The sequence below is a fragment of the Mus musculus genome, chromosome 2 (assembly GCF_000001635.26).
Source record: "Mus musculus strain C57BL/6J chromosome 2, GRCm38.p6 C57BL/6J".
Classification (NCBI taxonomy): Eukaryota; Metazoa; Chordata; class Mammalia; order Rodentia; family Muridae; genus Mus; species Mus musculus.
Genome location: NC_000068.7, coordinates 19,413,743 through 19,434,197, shown reverse-complemented (window position 1 = coordinate 19,434,197; position 20,455 = coordinate 19,413,743). Strand labels below are relative to the sequence as shown.

The 20,455-nt window shown below is 46.6% G+C and overlaps 2 long non-coding RNA genes across 2 annotated transcripts; one reads left to right on the top strand and one right to left on the bottom strand.

The window, feature by feature from the left end:
- Nucleotides 1–1,779: 1,779 nt before the first annotated feature.
- Nucleotides 1,780–5,094, top strand: Gm13344. Its single transcript, XR_003953767.1, has 3 exons — nucleotides 1,780–1,947; nucleotides 2,308–2,461; nucleotides 3,785–5,094. It is a non-coding gene; the product is annotated as a predicted gene 13344 (long non-coding RNA).
- On the bottom strand, nucleotides 3,913–20,037 carry Gm33940. The gene is made up of 3 exons (XR_374043.4): nucleotides 18,477–20,037; nucleotides 10,590–10,693; nucleotides 3,913–5,838 (listed from the first exon to the last, which is right to left on the bottom strand). It is a non-coding gene; the product is annotated as a predicted gene, 33940 (long non-coding RNA).
- Nucleotides 20,038–20,455: the final 418 nt, after the last annotated feature.

The window sequence follows — 20,455 nt, the reverse complement described above, 5'->3', positions numbered from 1 at the left end:
ATCAGAAGGAGAGGTAAACGTAGAACAGACAAGCAATGGTTACCATGACAACTGAATACAGACAGAACTTTATTAAAGATAAAGAAAGAAAGAGGAGGAACACCTCAGACTATGGCAAAGAAAACTTTAGGAGCTGTGTTATGAAAATCAGCATCATAGTGGACAGCCATTTCTAGAACAGATAAACCCCAGTTGGAATAAAAGAAAAATGTGAGATCTATCATCCATACTTTTGTCTAGTTCTTTTAAAATTTTCATGTCTCATGTTGTCTGTAGTTCATTAGCACAGGAGCACTAAGGAATACATGTTTATAACATATAAGTCGTTGGGGAATAAAGCTAGGGTATAACTTAGTGGTAGAATGCTTACCTACTGTGGGTGAGGGTCTGGGTACCAGCTTCAGTGTTGTGGAAGAAGAAGAAGAAGAAGAACAACAACAACAACAAAAATAGTCAGGGGAAAGAGAACATGAGAGTGGACAGCAGTGCCATCAAGCTTGCCATTAGGGAAACATAGCTGGGCTGCAATGTGGAGAACTGGCAGAGGCAAAATGGTGTCACCATGGAGGCCAATCAGGAGACTGAAGCAGAGGAGAAACTGGTCCATTTCTGAGGTCAGTTGTGTGCCCAGGCAGGCTGAAGCCATATTCTTGCAGGGAGAGTTGAGAAGAGAGAGAGAACCAAGGCAGAGAATGAGGACTCTGCCCTTGAGTGGAGATGAGTAGCAGGCCTGTTTCTGTATTTTTAGGAAGGATACAGCTAGTGAATTGTGCTTGAATTTTGGGTCACAGAAGTCATCCCTGTGAAAGGGATTAGCCAAAGTGGCAATGAGACAGTGTGGACCACAGTGTCTGTGCTGGGGCTGCTTTAGGGAACTGAGACAAAGAGTTTGGAAATGCTGAGGCAGGGTAAGCAGCCCTTTGCTTTCAGCCTGCAGAGCTTCTACTCCATCCACAACCCTTCTACATACACAACCAGCTTCTCTAGGGGTCACTTGCAGCGTGTTAAAGAAAGTGGTTCTATTCAGTCAAAATAGAAACAGTTTTAGACACATGTAAAGAATGGCCGTGGAAAAGGACTTCTCTAGATAAAACTAGACACAGTATGGTACCTTCAAGAATCTTTGGAATTTCTCTTCAGACATCCAGAGTATGTCTGCTTCTTCCTTTTTCCTTTTCCACACTAGCCCTGAACGTGGTTAAACACGTCATTCTTTTATTAAAATATCGTATTGCCATAGCAGTTGTTTTGTCTACTATTTTTCTTGAGTATGGAATCACCTTGCGGGGGGGCGGGGGCGCGTGAGCTACAAAATAAATACCATCTGTAACCCCCTTGCTAAGAGAAGAAAGCATTTTGAAGTTTGCTTTAAATAAGTCAAATGTAAGGAATGAGTTCATGGCTTCTGAGGTCATTGAGAGACATAGGTGCGACCCACCCTTGGGTCACTGCAACCTTTCCTGTGGTTGAGGCACTTCCTTTAGTTTCTTTTGGGCAGAGAATGAAAGGGCTTCTCATCTACTTAAGAGCAGCTGTCTGCACGTAGGGCAGAGAGGACCATGCTCACACAGAAAGATAAGTAAGAGTTCAAGTCTAGTCCAGGCAGGGGATCTAAGCCAGCTCAAAGGTGTCTTTTCCCAAGCATAGTACTAACTTCCTGCCTGAGATTCTAGCCTTTGGTCTCCCTCTGCTCTCACCCCAGCTAGGCAGAAGCCTTTCCCACTGCCTTCTTCTGGCTGCTGCACCGCTCCGTGCTTTCTTCCCTAGGCCCAGAGAGCCTCAGCTTGCAGCCCAGGCCTCAGAGATGCTGAAGCCAAATCGCAAGTAGGACGCGAGGCGGGCGGCCCTCCCTCCCCCTCGGCGGGCGTACTGTACAGCAGACACCTGCAGCACAGGCGGCCGCCCGGGCTCCCCGACACAAGGCGCTGGTACCTGAGCCCTTGACTGGTAATGTACCATAAAGAGCTCCTTTCAGGCCCTTTCAGAGTCAGAGCGCGGAGGTCACCGTGTGTACAAACCCCTCTATGTCCTGCACGTCTCCGGGGCCCCGGGCACCCGGGCCTCCAGCCGCAGAGCACGCCAGTCCGTGGGAATCATAACACATGTGCTGGGGCGAGGCTGGCGGGGCGGGGGTGGGGAGTGGGGACCACCCGGCCCTCCCTGAGCTGGGCCTCCTGGCCTCCCGCCGTCGGTTCACAGAGTACTGTGAGTGGAACGAATGGGGTGTTCAGACGCTCGGGGAAATCAGGCAGGGCGGGGCGAGACCCTCACCCTTGCTCGATGGCCAACGCCTACTCCTCCTCAAAGGTACATTGGGGACACCTGGCTGGACAGTGCCGCACCTTCGCTGTCCCCCTTGTTCCTGGATGTGCTGGACCCAAACATAGCCAAAGACCGGACGGCTGGGTGGGTCGCTATTCCCTGCTCTGGGCAGCCAGGATCCTGTGCACAAGTATCCAAGGTACTCATGGCGCACGTAGGTCGCCTGGTCAGGTCTATTGTTGATTCGAGCAGCTCTGGCTTTCGAGCCACATTTGCCAAGTGAGCATGACTAGTGACTAGCGACGGCTGGGAGTTGTCCTTTTGGCAACCCATCTGCCCCGGGCTTAGTGCACGAAGCGCTGGCTGATACGTAGAGGCAGTAGAGGAAAAAGTGTCCCAGTGCCTCTCGGAAATGTGGTCCTGAAGAGTCAAAAGTGTAGGAGGGCACACCAAGCGCCCATCTCTTTTAGGTTGTCCTGGTTTAAAAGGCAGGTGGGAAGGCGGCACTGAATCTGAGATCTGGACGCTTTGGGGACCTTTTAGCAAGGGTAGGCTAAAGTTACCAAAGGCTGGGGGCGAGTTGTTCAGAGGGCAGAGGCACCATGGCGACCAGGAACGTAGTGAACGACCCAGGACAGTGCTTTAGGACCGTGCGCCCCCTCCTGGGGCCGCGGGGAACCAGGGTTACCTGGGGAGCCGGGCTTTGTCGCCCACACGGGCTCTCTGCTGTCCCAGAACTAATTAAATGGCTTTTTGGCTCGGGGAAGGCCGAAGTCAGCCGGGGGTGGGGACATGGGGGGGGTGCATGTGGGCAAGGGAATAATCAGCTCCATTCTTGCGCTGCCACAAAACCCGTGGCGCGGTCAGAAAGTGAACAGTGGCTGCCTGAAAGGCTGTTTCAAAAGGCGACACCTGCAAGCGCGGCCGGTTGTGAATTGAATGCGGCGCCCGCACGTACCTGAGCCGCGAGCTATTAGTGTCAGGCGCCCGGTCGCCGGGGCCAGAAGCACACGTCCGGGCAGCCCGTACTGAATACGGCAAGCTGCGGCGCGGCCGCTCCATGGGAATGTCGCCACTTGTGCCGCTCGTGGTCGGGAGGGGGTGCGCTGCCCTTTCAGAGACAGACACAATTAGGCAAAATGCTCAATGAACATTATAAATGATGTGCGATCGCTCTGCAGATTGCCTGGCAAATCAAATTATATGGTCGCTCGCGGGCGATTTCCATGTTCTTTAAAAACTTAAAACAGGTATTCTCCCATTAAATTAAAAAAAAAAAAGCCAAGTCAAGAATTCCAGAAAAATACAACTGAAAGACTCGGTGTTGAATATTCACACGTCCCCTTTGTTAGCGATTGGCCTCACAATGGGCTTGGAGAGGGGGGTCCGCTTAGACCAGACACATTTTTTACTGTCTTACACGCGGCAGAGGAAGGCACCAGAAGTCTGCATTTGTTACAACTCACAATTACAGTGCGATTCTCTTTTTTTCTTTGAAAACTAAAATGTCATTTTCTCATAGTGAGTGACTTGAAAGCTACTGTCATTCTAACCAGATGGAAGGAACATTCGCATCAGATGGACGCACGACTGGACGCACTTTGGGAGAGCGTTGGGGACCCTCCCCCCCTCGTCCTTCTCTCTGGTACTGTCAGTCCTCTGGACCTGGAGCCGGGCCCCAGAGTTCGTTGATTCCCCACACTTCCTGGGTCTGGCAGTCGCAGCCGGCCACAGTGAAGTGTCCTCTTTCTGTGCAGTGCGCTCAGGGCGTCTCTGGCACAGGTGCCACCACGGGACCACCCCTGTTCTTCCAAGTTTGGCCATGAACTCTGTGGCTGACGATCCTTGAGAGGGGACAGCTGCTAGCGCCGAGGTTGCACGGACCCCTGCAGAAGGCCAGGAGCTGTGCCGCTGGCTAGGGTGTATCACCCAGCAATCTTGGAATCCGTTTGGCTTCTAAACATGGAAGCCAAGACGCCACAGCAACCAGCATCCTCTCCTCCCCGACATCCGTCTCATTTTCAATTTTCTAACTCTATTTTCAGACAACTGCACTGGAACAAGGGGTGAATAACTGTGACCCCCGGAGACAGTGGTATATCTATGTAGTTTGCTGAAAAGGGACCAATTTGGGCATGGGTGGATATTCCCTGGAAATCTGGGCGTTAAGCTTATGGTGGTCAGTGATTTGCTGTGTTATAGGGGTGATTAGTAATCTTTTGTGACCAGTTTCTTAATTCACAAAGAGAAAACTAATGTTCGAGCTGTCCCCTCACGGGACTTCCGTTATCTTCTCCGGGAATATTAATCTTCGTGGCAGAGAGTAGTCCTTTGTTAGAATCAGGAATTATACATTAACCTGAAGAATAAGCCCTTAGAAAAAGAAATCCCAGAACATCAGAGCCCAGAACACCTGGGTTCCTCCTCTTCTCACCCTTATACCGAAACCACCAAGCAGGACTAGAAACAAGAGCTACTCCTAACCTCGTTGTGCAAAGAGGGGGCTGGCCCAGAGGAGTAACTCCAGAAGAACTCAGCCAACCCAGCCCGATGGTGTCTCTGTGCACACATGCAAGGGAGCTCTCCAACAAATTGATCATTTTCATTTTTCGTAGAAGAAATATCCTGATGGTTCCCATGGCCACTTTCGGAAAATTAATAAGCCTGATTCATAAGTTAGGAAAGCGCGTTTCGTAGATTGTGCTGAGCCTGAGTGCTGGGTGAAGAAAAGGGAAGGCTCCTGGACCAGGTGCGCTGGCCTTGGTGCTGAAGGTAGAGTCGCCTGGAACGGAGTCCATCCAAATCATTAAAGTCTATCTAAATAAAGCAAAAGCATTTTGCCTTCTCGTTTTTCCTGCCCAGGGTTCCTGCTTACTCTACTTTCTATGTCTCCCCTCCCACAGCCCCTCCCCCTTGTGTGGAATCAGTGTTGGGAAAACTTCTAAAGGACAGTCTTGCAGTATCTTAATGATACTTGAATTTATTATTATTATATATATATTTTTAGATTTCTTTGATTATCTGATTTAAATAACACTGTTGGAAGTGTAGGTGAAGAGCAAAATCTATCAAAGAACTGTTCACCAAGTCTACTCTCTGGTGCTAATCAGGGACTTCATTGCCTTTGGGCCTTGAGATGATGCTGTCTTAGAAGAGACAGGTGGGAAAGCTTGGAAAGCGGTGTGTTTGTCTTGTGAGGCAAGGTCTCACAATGTATCCCAGGCTTCTGGAAGTCACTTTGGAGCTCAGGCTGCCCTCATGTTCCTGGAAATTATTCCCCAGCCTCCAGTGTGTCGGGATTTCAAGTGTGAGTCAACATACCCAGTGCTGCTTCTTCTTCTTCTTCTTCTTCTTCTTCTTCTTCTTCTTCTTCTTCTTCTTCTTCTTCTTCTTCTTCTTCTTCTTCTTCTTCTTCTTCTTCATGACAGGGTCTTATGAGGACAAGATTTGGGGTGAATGTATCTTTGATTTCATCCCATTTTTTCCCATGAGATGTGTTGGGAAATCATTATTTCTATGCTGTTGCTTGATTCCTGATTCCTGCTTATCTTTTCCCAGCCCTTTTCATAATATCATCTGTGGGGGGAGAAAAAGGAAAGGGAAGAAAAACTTAGAGTTTTACTTACTTGTTTGTTTTTAAATGAGAGAGAGAGAGAGAGAGAGAGAGAGAGAGAGAGAGAGAGAGAGAGGAGGGCTATGCATGGTGTACATATAGAAGTCAGAAGACAACTTGAAGAAATTGGTTCTCTCTTTCTGCCATGGGGATCCCAAGCATTGATCTCAGCAAGCAATTTTATTCACTAAGCCATTTGGCAATCTCTTCATGTGGAGCATGGTTGTCATAGAGCAGGCCTATATTGAATACTTACCACGTGATCTCAGGTGTGTGTACACCTATCTCTTCTAAACCAGCATCAGCATTCCTGTGTTACTATGGTGACTCTATGGTGATGTAATTGTTATTTAATAATTAAGTTATGTAGCTGTTATATTAATATAGAGACAAAGTGATTAGCTTAATGCCACGCTGCTCTGAGAGATTCTGTGTAATAGTTTAGTCCACTTGTATAGTGATTCTCTTGAAACACAAGCCTGTTAAGCCCCAGGCAGCGATCCTAGACAAAGGGCATCCTTGCTTTAAAGAACCTCAGAGAGGTGCTGTATTCTCCAAGGGAAGACTGACTTGTGGAAGGTTCTACCATGATGTACTTATTAAGAGAGAGATGCTAATCTGAGCTGGTACACCCTTTAATGACACATCAGTGAGGCATAAAGAACATACCTAATAACTAGAATAATTATGCTGAGGGCTTTCAATGACTCTGAAAAGTGCTTAAAAGTGAAAGACAAATACAGATTTTTAAGTAAATGTGCATATATAAAGTGAGAACTAAAGATATAAAAAACTAGTCAAGAATTTACCAAACATTTACCAAAATATTAGTAACACTTTTCTCTAAAAGAAAGGCTTGAAGGTAATTTCCCTCATTGCTTCAAATGGTCTCTTGCTCTCATGAGTAATTCTAAAGATAGAAGTTCATAAAATGAATTTAAAATACAAGGAAATCTGGTTTAAAGGGCATAGGTTTTACTGCAAGTATGAGACTTTCTCTTTAACATTTTGAAATACAACAAAAGACCAAAGTTATAAAAATATCTAATTCAAAAGTCTTAAAATAAGTGCCACCAAGGCCAAGAAACAGAATACTGTCTGCACCTGGGAGCCTTCATAGCCCGTCAGTTTGTCACCCTAGACGTTATGACTATCAAACATTCATGGTAACTATCTCCTGCCTTTTCTTCAGAACACCACTCAAATCTGAATCGGTAAATTCTAAGGTTTCATCTCCTTTTCGGCCTTTATGTAGATGGTAGCACAAAGCACCCCTCTGCATTCTGCTTTCTTCCATTCGGCACTGCAAGTGTGAGATAATAGCCATTTTGTTAGCATTGTCTTGGAAACGTTTCTAGTTCCGACTGTTAGAGATGTGGTAAGTGTGAGTATTGTTGCCTAGGCTGATGTGTGCACATGTGCAGAGATTTTTCTCATTGTGGACCTAGAAGTGTGAATTCTGGGTCACAACATATGCATAATCGTAACAGCAGCAGTTATGATGGCAGTGTGTTTCCACAGCAGTCCTCACCATTTATCGCTCCCCTGAGCAGCAACCATGGGGTGTCTTTGGAGTAGAAGCACATGGTCCCTAAGAAAACATCTAGGACTAATTGTGTTTAGTCACTTCCTTCGATGAGACAGACCAAGGGAGACCTCTGTGCTGAAGTCTAGGATTGCTAAAGCTCACAGAGAACCTTGTTGTCACTTCCTAGGTCAGAACCTAAACTGAACTGGAAGTGACTCTCCCAATAGGATGAAAACACCCAACGTTCACAGAACTGACAGACACCGAAAGTCTAGATGTAATGACAGCGGGTCACACACGCAGCTTTCAGTATATCTCAGTCCTGACCCTTAGGTTGCCACATGGGTGGTGAAGGAGCTATGTGGAGAAGAGTTTGAGCATGTCTGACCTAAAAATCTGAACTCCCCTCTCCTCCAAATACAAACATCTTAACACTGGCACAATGCCACACCCAGACCACCACCTGCATGCTTGGTGCACAGTGTAAAACAGTGACTCCTTTGAATAAAGCGTGTCACCACACAGTCCAGAAAGAACTCATGATCTCCTTGCCTAAACTTCCCATATACTGGGATTAAACACATAAAATTTGTGTTTAGAAATGGGTACCATACCAAAATATCTCATTGCATATCCAGAATTTTTAAAAGCTGGAATCTGAGATGCTCAGAGTTCTAACAACTTTAAACCAGGAACACCCAGCTTGTAAGTTAAACATTAAAATCTTAGGTAAATAAACGATTTTCTGGTGTTAGAACTGGGTTTTCCTAAAGTTTCCTGGATTGATTAATATTTTAATTATCTTGAGTTCTATGTACTTATGATGAGAGTCCTAGCTACTTTGTGATAATTGATGCTAAGTCTCATGTAGCTCCAATAAAATCTCAAAAACGAGCTAGAAAATCGGCACATGAGCAATCTCTTCAGCCTTGGTCTCTGTGGTCTTGTGGCAATTGTGGAAGGCCCAGCATCATTGAAAATGGAAACTCTAGTCAGGTAGGCAGTGACTGCCCATAGCAACCTATGATCATGCCTACCGCCACCTGCTCCCATACCCACTCTAAGCCATGCTCTGACCCCTAGGGCAGGCTCCTGGTGTGGTTCATCTGTACGATTTCATCTCCATGGATGGTAGAGGGGCTGACTAGCCTTGGAATAGTCAGATACAGCGAAGGAAATGAAAAGGGTGTTCCTGGTAGTACGGTGCAGGGTTCTTAGAACAGAATAGGGAGGCAGAAGGAAATATGATTGAGAAGAAAGTGGTCAGAGGAATATGCTATCACTAGCTTTGGTGACAGGAGAAGAGGGTCTATTTCAATCTTTTCTTGCTGCTGCAACATAATGCTTCAAACCGAGTAATTCATAAGCTAAAAAAAACATGTTTCCCACAAGTTCTGAAGGTGGGAAATCCTAGATCAAGGAGATGGCATAACGTCACCTCTCGAGAGGCAGAAATAGATGCCCATCATCCAATGATGAAAGGAAAGGCTGGTGTTAGTTCTCTGTGGTTGCCATACCTAATTACCAGAAGTCAGTGACTTAAAGCAACACAAGTGGACAGTCTTCCACTCCTTCAGACTAAATGGCTATAAGTGTAGCACAGGGTTGGCAGAGGAGCACTTCTCCTGGAGGCTTTGGGGGGAGACATGGTTTTCTTGCTCTTTCCAGTTCCTGGAGGATGCCTGCATCCTTTTGTTTGCTGCTCACATATGATCTGATCTGAATGTTGGTATCACTGCAAAGTCATCCTAGGAAGTGTAGGGGTGGAATTCTTCTGAGACATGATTTTAAGTGGAGTAAGTTCTTTTTAAAACAGAGATCATAAAGACAACATTTGAACTTCTCTTGTACTTTGTGAAGAACCAAGAGGAAATCATCATGTCAGAAACCCAGTGAGCCATACCCGGTCTGCTGGTGCCTCCAACCTCCAGAACTTCAAGATAGGAATGTGATGTTACCCCCACCTTTCCTGTCACCAAAGCTACTGACAGCATATCCCTCTGACTACCTTTTACCAGTTACATCTCCTTCTGTGTCCCTATACTGTCCTAGCAACCCTGCACAGTGCTAACAGGAACACCCAGGAATGTCTCCATATTAAGTTGAGCTGATTAGCAACCTATATTCTCTATGTACCTTAATTCCTCCTGCCTAGTCCAGTAACGTAAGAGTTGATTAGGGTATGCATATATGGGGGGATTATTCTCACCATACCTCTTGCTGCGAATAGGTGACTGCTCAGCTGTGGGCTATAGTAGTGGAGACTCTGGTTGCTAGTGGGAACAGGAAGCTGAGCTTCCTGCTGATACAAATTGCTCCCTTCAGCCTCCTGCATCTCCTGGCAGAGTGTAAGTGACATGAGTATACACTTTGGCCCCAAAAGTCGACCCCCTTTATTGACAAAAGTCTTTGGATTTTGAGAGGCGACAGTTTGAATTGTTGCCAAGACAATGGTGTTTGGAGTGGTTTTTCACATGTGTATCTGATGAGCCTGTCTCACTTTACATCCCTGGCAGGATTCGATAGTCAGCTTAATGACATTGTGAACAACTTAAAAAGAGGGAAGGTTCATATAGGTTCATGATTTCAGGAGCCTCCGCTGATAGTTGCTTGACCTCATTGCATTGGGCAGGTGGTGGCTTAGTGGCTTATCTATCTATACATAGTAGATAGATAGATAGATAGATAGATAGATAGATAGATAGATAGATAGTCAGATAGATAGATAGATAGATAGATAGATAGATAGATAGATAGATAGTCACCTGTCTGTGACTATAGGAGCTGTGTTCTAGTGCTCCCCAATGACACTAGACCCCTTCTCTTAGTGGCTCTACCATTTCCACCATTGGCATCTCCCTGGGGACCAAGCCTTTATCACACAGGCCTTAGTTGGATATCTAAGGTTCAAACAGTAGTAAGAAATACCTAAATGTTGTTTTGAGGAGTGGAAGAGTGAAAATTCCGGGTAGAGGGGTTAAAATACTAACATCAGCAAGGTAATTGTCACTTTGAACTCCTTCCTTATTGTCAGATACTAAGAATTAGCACTGGGCATATATTGGCTCACTCTGCCAAAGTCAACACTTTTTTATCATTAAGCCCATTTAGAGTAGGAAGAAAAGGATACATGGATAGATCTGCTGTTGTGACCCAAGGAAGGGAGGCAGGAAGAAGAGCTGGCACCTTAGAGATCTCTCAGTCCAGGATCATCCTTCTAAAGCAGGTTGCCATTTCAATTTCAGCTGTGTTCAGCTGCACAGAGCCTATGCACTGTCTGCACCTTCTCCCTGCCAAAAGGCAACAAGAAATCGTTACAGTCCCGATTGAGCAGATTGGAGATGCCTGTTCCCAGGGGCCGATGGCATCACTGTCCTCGATGCCACCTGGTCCCTTTGAGGCCCCAGCCATGCTGGGAAAGGATAGGGGGGCTGGGAGTGGCCAAGGGATTTAGCCCTCCTTTGTCCACAAACTCTCTTGTTTGGGTGGGGCTGCATCTGTTGTGGGGGGATGTCTGTCCTGTAATGAGGCCAGTGTCCTGGCTGCTTCTGCCCCTGGCCTCGTTGGCACCGCACCAGCCTTGCTTGGAGGGTGTGTGCTCTGTACCCTCTTTATGGAGCAGGCTGGCCAGAAGTCTTGAGAAGGGTCTCTGGATGTTCACTTTTGTGTTTCCAACTGCAGCTCTGTTCTGGGATTCTCATGCAGTGAAGGTAAGATGGAGGTCCGAGTACCTTCCACGCTGACAGGAACACTTGCCTTTCACGGTTGGGTTGTTTTTATGTGTTGCTTCCTAACTAGTTTCCAGAATACGGATACCCAGCTCCCTTGCCTCAGATGCTGTCCCGCTGAGACCCGCACGAAGATGCACAGTTGTTGCTTTGCTGTTGTTGCCACTGAGCTGAATGAAATGAGGTCATTGAAACTGACTTCCAATGGATTTGGGCTTCTGGTAGGAAATGCCGAAAGGTCAGAACACCGCAGAGCGGGTGTTCATAAACACATGCCAAAAGCTTTGTTACTTTGCTGTCAACCCACTTCTTCCCAGATTTTTTGTCATTAAAACAAAACTTCACATCAGGCAATTCTTCAGCAGTTTTGTGAGTTGATCCTTCATGTCTTTCTGAACAAGAACTGGTTTTTATTTGTTTGTTTGTTTAAGTTAATTGTAGTGAAACAAAGAATAATGAAATGCTTGCTTAAACCAATTCTGTTGTCTTTCTCTGGAGAAGAAAGGGCACAGTCAGGCAGTCCCTCACCAGGCTCTGATTTTCCAGGATGCCCTGGGGTTATTTAGGGAAAGGCAAAAAGCAACAAGGGAAGGGAAAGAGGGATTCACAGGTGTTGCAGGTCTGGCTGACACAGAAGCACAATGGCTGGCTGGGTGGCTTCTCAGAGCCATTTCTTCCTTGTTCTGCTCATCTTGTTTCAAACCTACTTTCTGCCTGGCTGCCTCCACCTTGCTCCCTCTTTTGTTACTGCTAATGCAGAGTCCCTTCTCAGCCAACAGCTCTCTACTTGGCTTCAGTGACTGCTATGGGGTCTCCCAGGAATAAGAATCAGCCATGGGCTGGAGAGATGGCTCCATGGTTAAGAGCAATGACTGCTTTTCCAAAGGTCCTGAGTTCAATTCCCAGCAACCAAATGGTGGCTCACAACCATCTGTAATGAGATCTGATGCTCTCTTCTGGGTGTCTGAATATAGTGACAGTGTTCTCACATACATAAAATAAATAAATCTTAAATCAGCCAGGTGTGATACCCGGCATCCAGGTCACATGACTGAGGCAGACCAGACAAGTGCCCCATCGAAAATGTGCAAGCCAAGGGCATTTAGTACATTCATTGCATACTATAGCCAGCCACCTAAAGAGAAAGAGCTTGTGGAGAGAGAGGGAGGGGGAGAGGGGAGGGAGGAGGGAGGAATAGGAGACCAAAGCGTCTGTATTATGTAGGGAAGAAACTTTGGGGGAAGGACAGCCCAGCCCCTGGGTTGGAAAGTTCAGGGTTGGGGGCAGGATGTGCCAGGTAGGGACTGAGGAATGCTGGAAGACTTCTCTGACTTTTAGACTAGTTGGCCGATAGAGTCCAGCCTCTACTGGTGCTGGGGTTACTGATGTCTATCGTCTATCGCAATGCTTTTGCACAAGTGTTTTTCCCTCTGAGTTTCTCCAGCCCAGTATCCTTAAATCTTTTCTCAATAGGCCCCACTCCCAACGGTGTGAAGAGCTGACTCATAATGACTCATCTGCATTTCCACATGGCTGGTGATGCCATTGTGTCTTCTGTATTGATTGTTCACTTGTATATGAATGTTACAGATCTATTCAGGCAGTGTAGGGGTTAATTTAGATAGCTATCCTGATTGGATCAAGAAACACCTAGGCTGGTGACACACCTATTTGGGTATGTTTTTAAGGGCTTTTCCAGCTGAACCAAGTGGATAAAACCTGCCTTGGGTGTAGGCAGAACCACCATAAAAGATGGATTCTCTGAAAAAATAAAAACGGAGAAAGGAGAAAGGTAGGTCCTCTCAAGTGTTCTCTCTCTCTCTTTCTCTCTCTCTCTCTTCCTCTCTCTCTCTCTTTCTCTCTCTCTCTTTCTCTCTCTCTCTCTCTTTCTCTCTCTCTCTTTCTCTCTCTCTCTCTCTCTCTCTTTCTCTTTCTTCTTCCTTTTTTAAGATTTATTTATTTATTATATGTAAGTACACTGTAGCTGTCTTCAGACACACCAGAAGAGGGCATCAGATCCCATTACAGATGGTTGTGAGCCACCATGTGGTTGCCCGGAATTGAACTCAGGACCTTCAGAAGAGCAGTCAGTGCTCTTAACCGCTGAGCTATCTCTCCAGCCCCCTTTTTGGCTTTTCTGATGATACCCTTGGGAACTCAGTTTAAATGGGATTGAGTTTTGCCTGAGTTTTCTCTTGTTGCTTATGTTTGGTGCCCGATCTGAGAAACCATGGCCTGGAGTTACAAGTTAGGAATTTATTTTATAGTGTCCTTGATGATCTGAGCTATTTCAACATTTACTCTCCAGTGTATCTTTCTCTGAATTAACGGGCAAACGACACATGTCCCACCAAAACACTGAGTAAAACCCTGCCTAGCATGGTAGCCTAGCATGGTAGCCTAGCACGGTAGAGGGTAGAGATGGCTGACTTCCATCAGAAGTCCTCACTTGCTTTACTGTATTTTATGATTTTGTTTTAGTCTTTGCTGATGATGGAACCCAGGGTCTTTTGTACACTAGGGTCAGCTCCCTCCCACTGAGCTCTATCACCAACCCTTTCTGCTTGTTCTCCCTTGCAGGCATTAAAATGAATTTGTGACTATGTTCAGGGCTGCCCAGAAAGACTTCATTTCCTTGATATTAAATCTGGCTAGGTGACCAAGTTCTCCCAGGAGATGGGTGTTTAGCATAGTAAATGTTCAGGTGGGTGCGTAGCACAGTGAATGTTCAGGTGGGTGCTTAGCACAGTGAATGTGCAGGTGGGTGCTTAGCACAGTGAACATGGTGCCTTCCTTCTAGAGGCAGCCTGAACCCAGTGTGATCCAGTCTTAGGCACACAAAGGATGGCCCTTAGGGATTACAGGATGGACAAGCCTGGGTTTCTGGATAATAGCATGAAGGAGAGCTGCCAGTGACCTGGAGCAGTCAGCCCATGCTGTTACCTAGGCAACACTGTGGCTGTAACATGCAACACAAAACACTGTTTCTAGAAGTCTCTTGTGCCAGGAGCTTTGCCTTTACCCTGATTTCCACAAAAGGAGCATGTTGCTGTCCTCCAGGTTTTAGTATCATGAGCTAATCAGACAGAATATACAGACTCTGCCATCTGCCTTTGAAGGTCAAGCCTGCTCTCAGTTCACAGGCCAACAAGTCACCCCTTTACCCAACACCTCAGTTTCCATAGAAACAACAAGTCACTAGCCCCTTTACCCAAGACCTCAGTTTCCATAGAAACAACAAGTCACTAGCCCCTTTACCCAACACCTCAGTTTCCATAGAAATAACAAGTCACTAGCCCCCTTACCCAACACCTCAGTTTCCATAGATGTTAGTTGGAGATACCAGGAACCCTCACTCGGAAGCTTAAAGAGGTCTTCAAAGGGTCAAATGAGACTGGCACACAGTAAGCGCCTGCTTGCTCTTATCTTTCTTCGTTCTTAGTGTTTTTTACTTAGTTCAAAAAACCAACTGACCCATCACTCTGGTTTGTTCTGGAGCTACAGAGAAAACTATGACAAAGCTCTTTTACTTCTTTCTAGAACATACGCTTTATTTAAGCCACCACAGGCATTATCCGGTTTTCATCTGTATGACTGTATGTTAATATGCAGAATATGAGCTTCCTTGTGACCTTCCCACTTTGGATGTATTTCATCCTTCATTACCCTTTCTTGTCCCCCCTCCACTCTCGATGGCCCCTGCCATGTTCTCTAATAGCATCTCCTTCCTATTTTTATAACAACAGCAACAAAATAATCTAGATTCGACATATGAGAATACTTCCCCTTTTGAATCTCGTGTATTTGGTTTACCATGATGATTCCTAGTTCCATCTACTATCTTGAAATTGATATAATTTCATTCTCCTTTATGGATAAATAATACACCAATATGTGCCTATGCACTGCATTCTCTTTATTGATTCATCTATTGTTTGGCTATTGCGGAAGATGCTGTAAGACACAGATGGCAAAATGGCTCGGGGGTGGGGGTGGGGGGGGAGGCTGCCAGTCTGAGAACTTAGCTCCATCCCTGTGGCAGGCATGGTGGAAGGAGAGAACTAAGTCTCAAAAGTTGACCTTTTGGCATCTATGCAGTGCCCCCCCCCAGAGAGAGAGGGGGGAGAAGGAGAGAGAGAGAGAAAGGGGGGAAAGAGAGGGAGAGAGGGAGAGAGAGCGGGAGAGAGGGGGAGAGAGAGGGAGAGGGAGAGGGAGAGGGAGAGGGAGAGGGAGAGGGAGAGGGAGAGGGAGAGGGAGAGGGAGAGGGAAAGGGAGAGAGAAGCAGGCAAGCAAACAAGTAAATGTAAAGAAACATTTAACCTTGACAACATGGAGTACCACAAGCTGGAGAGGATGTGGAGAAAGAGGAACACTCCTCCATTGCTGGTGGGATTGCAAGCTAGTACAACCACTCTGGAAATCAATCTGGTGCTTCCTCAGAAAATTGGAAATAGTTCTACCTGAAGACCCAGCTATACCACTCTTAGGCATATATCCAAAAGACTCTCCATCAAACCAAAAGTACACATGCTCTACCATGTTCATAGCAGCCTTATTTGTGATAGCCAGAAGCTGTAAACAACCCAGATGTCCCTCAACTGAAGAATGGATACAGAAAATGTGGTTCATTTACACAATGGAATACTATTCAGCTATTTAAAATGAGGCATCATGACTTTTGCAGGCAAATGGACAGAACTAGAAAATACCATCCTGAGTGAGGTAACTCAGACCCAAAGGACATGCATGGTATGTACTCACTGATAAGTGGATATTAGCCAAAAAGTACAGAATACCTAGAATATAATCTACAGACCATAAGAAGTATAACAGCAGAAAAGCCCAAGTAAGGATGCTTCAATCCCACTTAGAAGGGAGAAGAAAACAATCACAGGAGGCAGAGGGAAGGAGGGATCTGGGTGGGAGAAGGGAGAAGGGTGGGAAAAGGGGAACAGGATCAGGTATGGGGGGAAGGGCAGGAGAGAAGCCCAGAAGGCCAGGAGAATGAATGGAAATAAGCAGCATTGGGGGCGGTGGAAGATGTGGAGACTCTCTAGAAAGTACCAGAGACCCAGGAGGTGAGACACTCTAAGAACTCAATGGGAGTGACCTTGGACAAAATGCCCAGCATTGGAGAGAGGGAACTCAAAGAGTCCACCTTCAGTAGATGATAGAACATCAAGTGGAGGGAGAGGGTTACTAACCCACAGTCAAAATTTCTGGCCTAGAAGTGTTCCTGCCTAAAAGAACTATAGAAACAAAAATGGAGAAGAGACGGGAGGAAAGGCAGTCCAATGATTGGCCCAACTTGGGGTCCATCTCATGGGGCAGGCACCAGGCCTGACACTATTACTTACGCTATGATGTGCTTACAGACAGGAGCCTGGCATGACTGTCCCCTGAGAGACCCCACTGGCAGCTGACAGAGACAGATGCAAATACTTACACCCAACCATTGAACTAAAGTTGGGAACCCATATGGTTGAATTAGGAAAGGATTGAAAAAGCTGAAGGAGAGAGAGACCCCATAGGAAGACCAGCAGTCTCAACTAATCCGGACTCCTGGGAGCTCCTGGAGATGGAGCCACCAACCAGGAGCATTCATGGGCTGGTTTAAGGCCTCTGGCACAAACACAGCAGAGGGCTGTCTGGTCTGGCCTCAGTGGGAGAAGATGCGCTTAGTCCTCAAGAGACTTGAGGCCCAGGGAAGGTCTGGTGGTTTGGAACACCCTCTAGCAGGCAAGGGGAAGGAGGAATGGGATGAGGAACTGTGGAAGGAGAGACAGGGAGGGGAGCAACGATGGGAATGTAAAAAGTAAAATAAAATAAAATAAAATAAAATAAAATAAAATAAAATAAAATAAGAAGATATGGAGTGCTGACTTAGATGACTCAGGGTCCTGCCAGCATGGTCTAGCTGGGGCTCATGGTCTAGCCAGGGCACATGGTCTAGCTGGGGGCTCATGGTCTAGCTGGGGCACATGGTCTAGCTGGGGCTCATGGTCTAGCTGGGGCTCATGGTCTAGCCAGGGCTCATGGTCTAGCTGGGGCTCATGGTCTAGCTGGGGCTCACGGTCTAGCTGGGGCACATGGTCTAGCTGGGGCACATAGTCTAGTTGGGGCTCATGGTCTAGCTGGGGCACATGGCAGTTCTTACCAATTTTGGGGATGACCACACCAGCTTGATCCCCACACTCTGGTCTCATTTCCCCACATTCTCACCAGACTTGGTTGTTGTTTGTCCAGGGAGAGCCCGTCTGCCCGGGGTGTGATAGAGTCCCAGTGTGGTCTTTATTCAGTTTTCTCTGATGATTCAAACCAGTGAACATTCTTTCTGTACTTACCGTGCTCCTCTGTGAAGTGGCTCATCAGTCTCACTAAATGGATCACTTAGTCTTTGAGTGCACTTTCTTTAAAGACAAAATTCTTTCCTCAGACATGGAGAATTCTTAGAAGAAGGCAGAGTTAAGAGAAGTCATGTAGTGAGGCTGGAACTACAGTAGCTTGTGTGTGTGATCTTCGAGAAAGGTCTGCTGCCCCAGCCAGTGGATAGAAAGACAAGGGTGGAAATCAAGAGCAAGGGGGATATTTGAGGAACTTAGCTGCATTTACACTCCACTTTCCCAACGGATCCTGGATGTAGAATGCCCAGTCCCAGCAAGAGCCAGGCACATAGGACAACCAGCCAGCCAGCCTTGTATACTTGAGGTAATTTGGGAACGGGGAAGGTGTATTGGGGCAGCTTTGCAGGCAGAGCAGGTCCTGGCCACGAAGAGAAACTCACTGTCAAGCGGCCCCTAAGTTAAATTGGCATTTAGGATGCTGTTTGTGGAAAACCTTGAGGAGTGACCCTCAGATGATGTCTTCACTGGATTTGGTCCTCGAGACTTCTGTACAATTTCACTTCTTTCCTAAGGCGAGAGCTCTTTCATCATTTCCCACCAAGGAGACAGTACCCATGCTTAAGTACTTAACCACTGCAGTACTGTTTGCTAAGGTCTGCGGTCAAAGTAAGAAAACACAGAATTCACGTAGCCAGTGCTGTTCTTTCTGAGTTTTCAAATGTCTGAGGTGGGAGGGGGTGATGGGGCAAGGAGAAGGGCAGCTCGGTGGATGATTTCTTTTCTCTCTCTCTCTCCCTTCCTTTCCCTTCCCATCCCTCCTTCCCTCCCTCCATCCCTCCCTTCTTTCTCTGTATCTCTGTCTGTGTCTCTGTCTCTCTGTCTCTCTCTCCCCATCCCGATTTCAAACCCTCCCTCCTCTCCTCCCAGTCCTATGTTCACAAGCCCCTCCCCCATTTCCCTCCTTCTCCTCAGAGATGGGGATGTCCCCCATGGGTACCTACCAACCCGGACGGATCAAGTCAAAGCTGAACCAAGCAGAAACCTCTTCCACTGAAATCCAACAAGGCCATCCAGTTAGGGAAAAGGAATCCAAAGGCAGCCAGCTCCAACTGTTAGGGGCCCACATGAAAACCAAGCTGCATATCCGTTACAAAAGTGTATGGGGCCTAGGTCCAGCTCCTTCATGCTCTTTGGTTGGAGGTTCAGTTTCTGTGAGCCCCAATGGGCTCAAGTTAGTTGACTCTGTAGGTCTTCTTGTGGTGTCCTCTCTGGCTTCCTCAGTCCCATCCCCAACTCTTCCACAAGATTCCCCAAGCTCGGTCTAGTGTTTGGCTGTGGCTCTCTGGATCTTTCCATCAGCTGCTGGATGAAGCCTCTCAGGAGACAGTTATACTAGGCTCCTGTCTGCAAACATAGCAGGATATCATTAATAGTCTTAGGAAGGAAAGCCAGTGAAACATTCTAAAGCAGTCTTTTGGCTCCCTCTAGTGGAATAGTACAGAATTACTTGCCTGGCATTAAACTCGGTGACAAGGAAAGGTCTGCCTTGTTTGGTAAATAGAGAAGTACTCTTAAATTACCCCGAACCCTCGGCTGTATGACAAGGATGGAGGACTTGGCTAAGGACTTTAGCTAAACTCGTTAGACCGAATTTAAGTGACAAAATGACTAAGCTCTCTGCTAAAAAGGATGTGACATTTTGGCAATAACCCTGCTAGCTTTGAAAACTAGCTCTTTCTACCCTACCATCCCCATGCCTTAGCATTCTATAAAAACCCGCACTTAGTAAAATTCTCAGTAACCCCAATCCCACACTGAAGAGTTGTGACGGTGAAATACGCCCTCTATCGGTTTAGATACTGTCCCTCCGGTGAGCCTTCTCTTTGTTTAGAAGCCCCAAACAGAATGCATGTCTACACAGAGGATGTTTTTCCACATTTTACTGTTGGGAACTCTTCCACCCTCGACAAGATATTAGTTACAAATTCACAACAGTTTGTTAATAGCAACAATTAGGATGACGAACATTTTAACCCCTTCTCCCTTCGCATGTGGATCCAAGGAGCCCGCCGCCTGGAGGTCAGAGCCGGCACTGCAGGATTTCCTACGCGGGAGTCTTTCCCTTCACCTGTGTCAGCTGACTCTTTCCTAGCCACTGTGCTTCAACACCCTCTTTGCTCTTTACAATTCTGCACCATTAATAAGATGAAACTATATGGTTCCCTGAGTTCATTCCTCGTTGTGATGGCAGTCACACATCGCAGGAGAAGTGACATTAGTCTGGGAATGCATCTTGCTGCCTCAGACTTCTGCTTCTGGTTGTGGAGGTGGGAGGCTGGGGTGGGGTTGGCGCTTCACAGAGAAGCTACTCCCTCCTTCCCGCTCTTCTCTTTCTCTCTTCTCTTCTTCTCCACCCTCCACCCCTTCTTTCTTAGACCAGGCTGCTGACCTCAAACCCGCCTCCTGAGAACTGGGACTACACAGCGATGGTGTAAGGTCCTGTACCACTGTACCCAGCTTTTCAGATGGTTTCTTGCATGCTCTCAATACATCACCTGCATGAGGCCCATTCCAACCTGATTGCAGGCAGTTGGGAGATGCGCATGTGCTCCACCACCTCAAGAGTGGCCTCAGTGGGGTGGGTGGGTATGGGGGACTTTTGGTATAGCATTGGAAATGTAAATGAGTTAAATACCTAATAAAAAATGGAAAAAAAAAGAGTGGCCTCAGAAACTCACCTATGTGAGGGGTTTTCTCTTTGGCTTAATTCAACACCCTGTTCTTTTAAAAAGTCTTGAAAAGAAAATAAAGACTTATGGGAAAATCAGGTCCACGCTCCACAGACCTCGTTTCTATATTCCTTACCTATGTTGTTTAAAGGAAACCTTTGCTCATAGTGCATTAAAAAAAAAAATCACCGTTTTGCTGAAATCCTTATGTACCATGCACCTTCAACTGGATTGTGAAGACTTGTCGACAA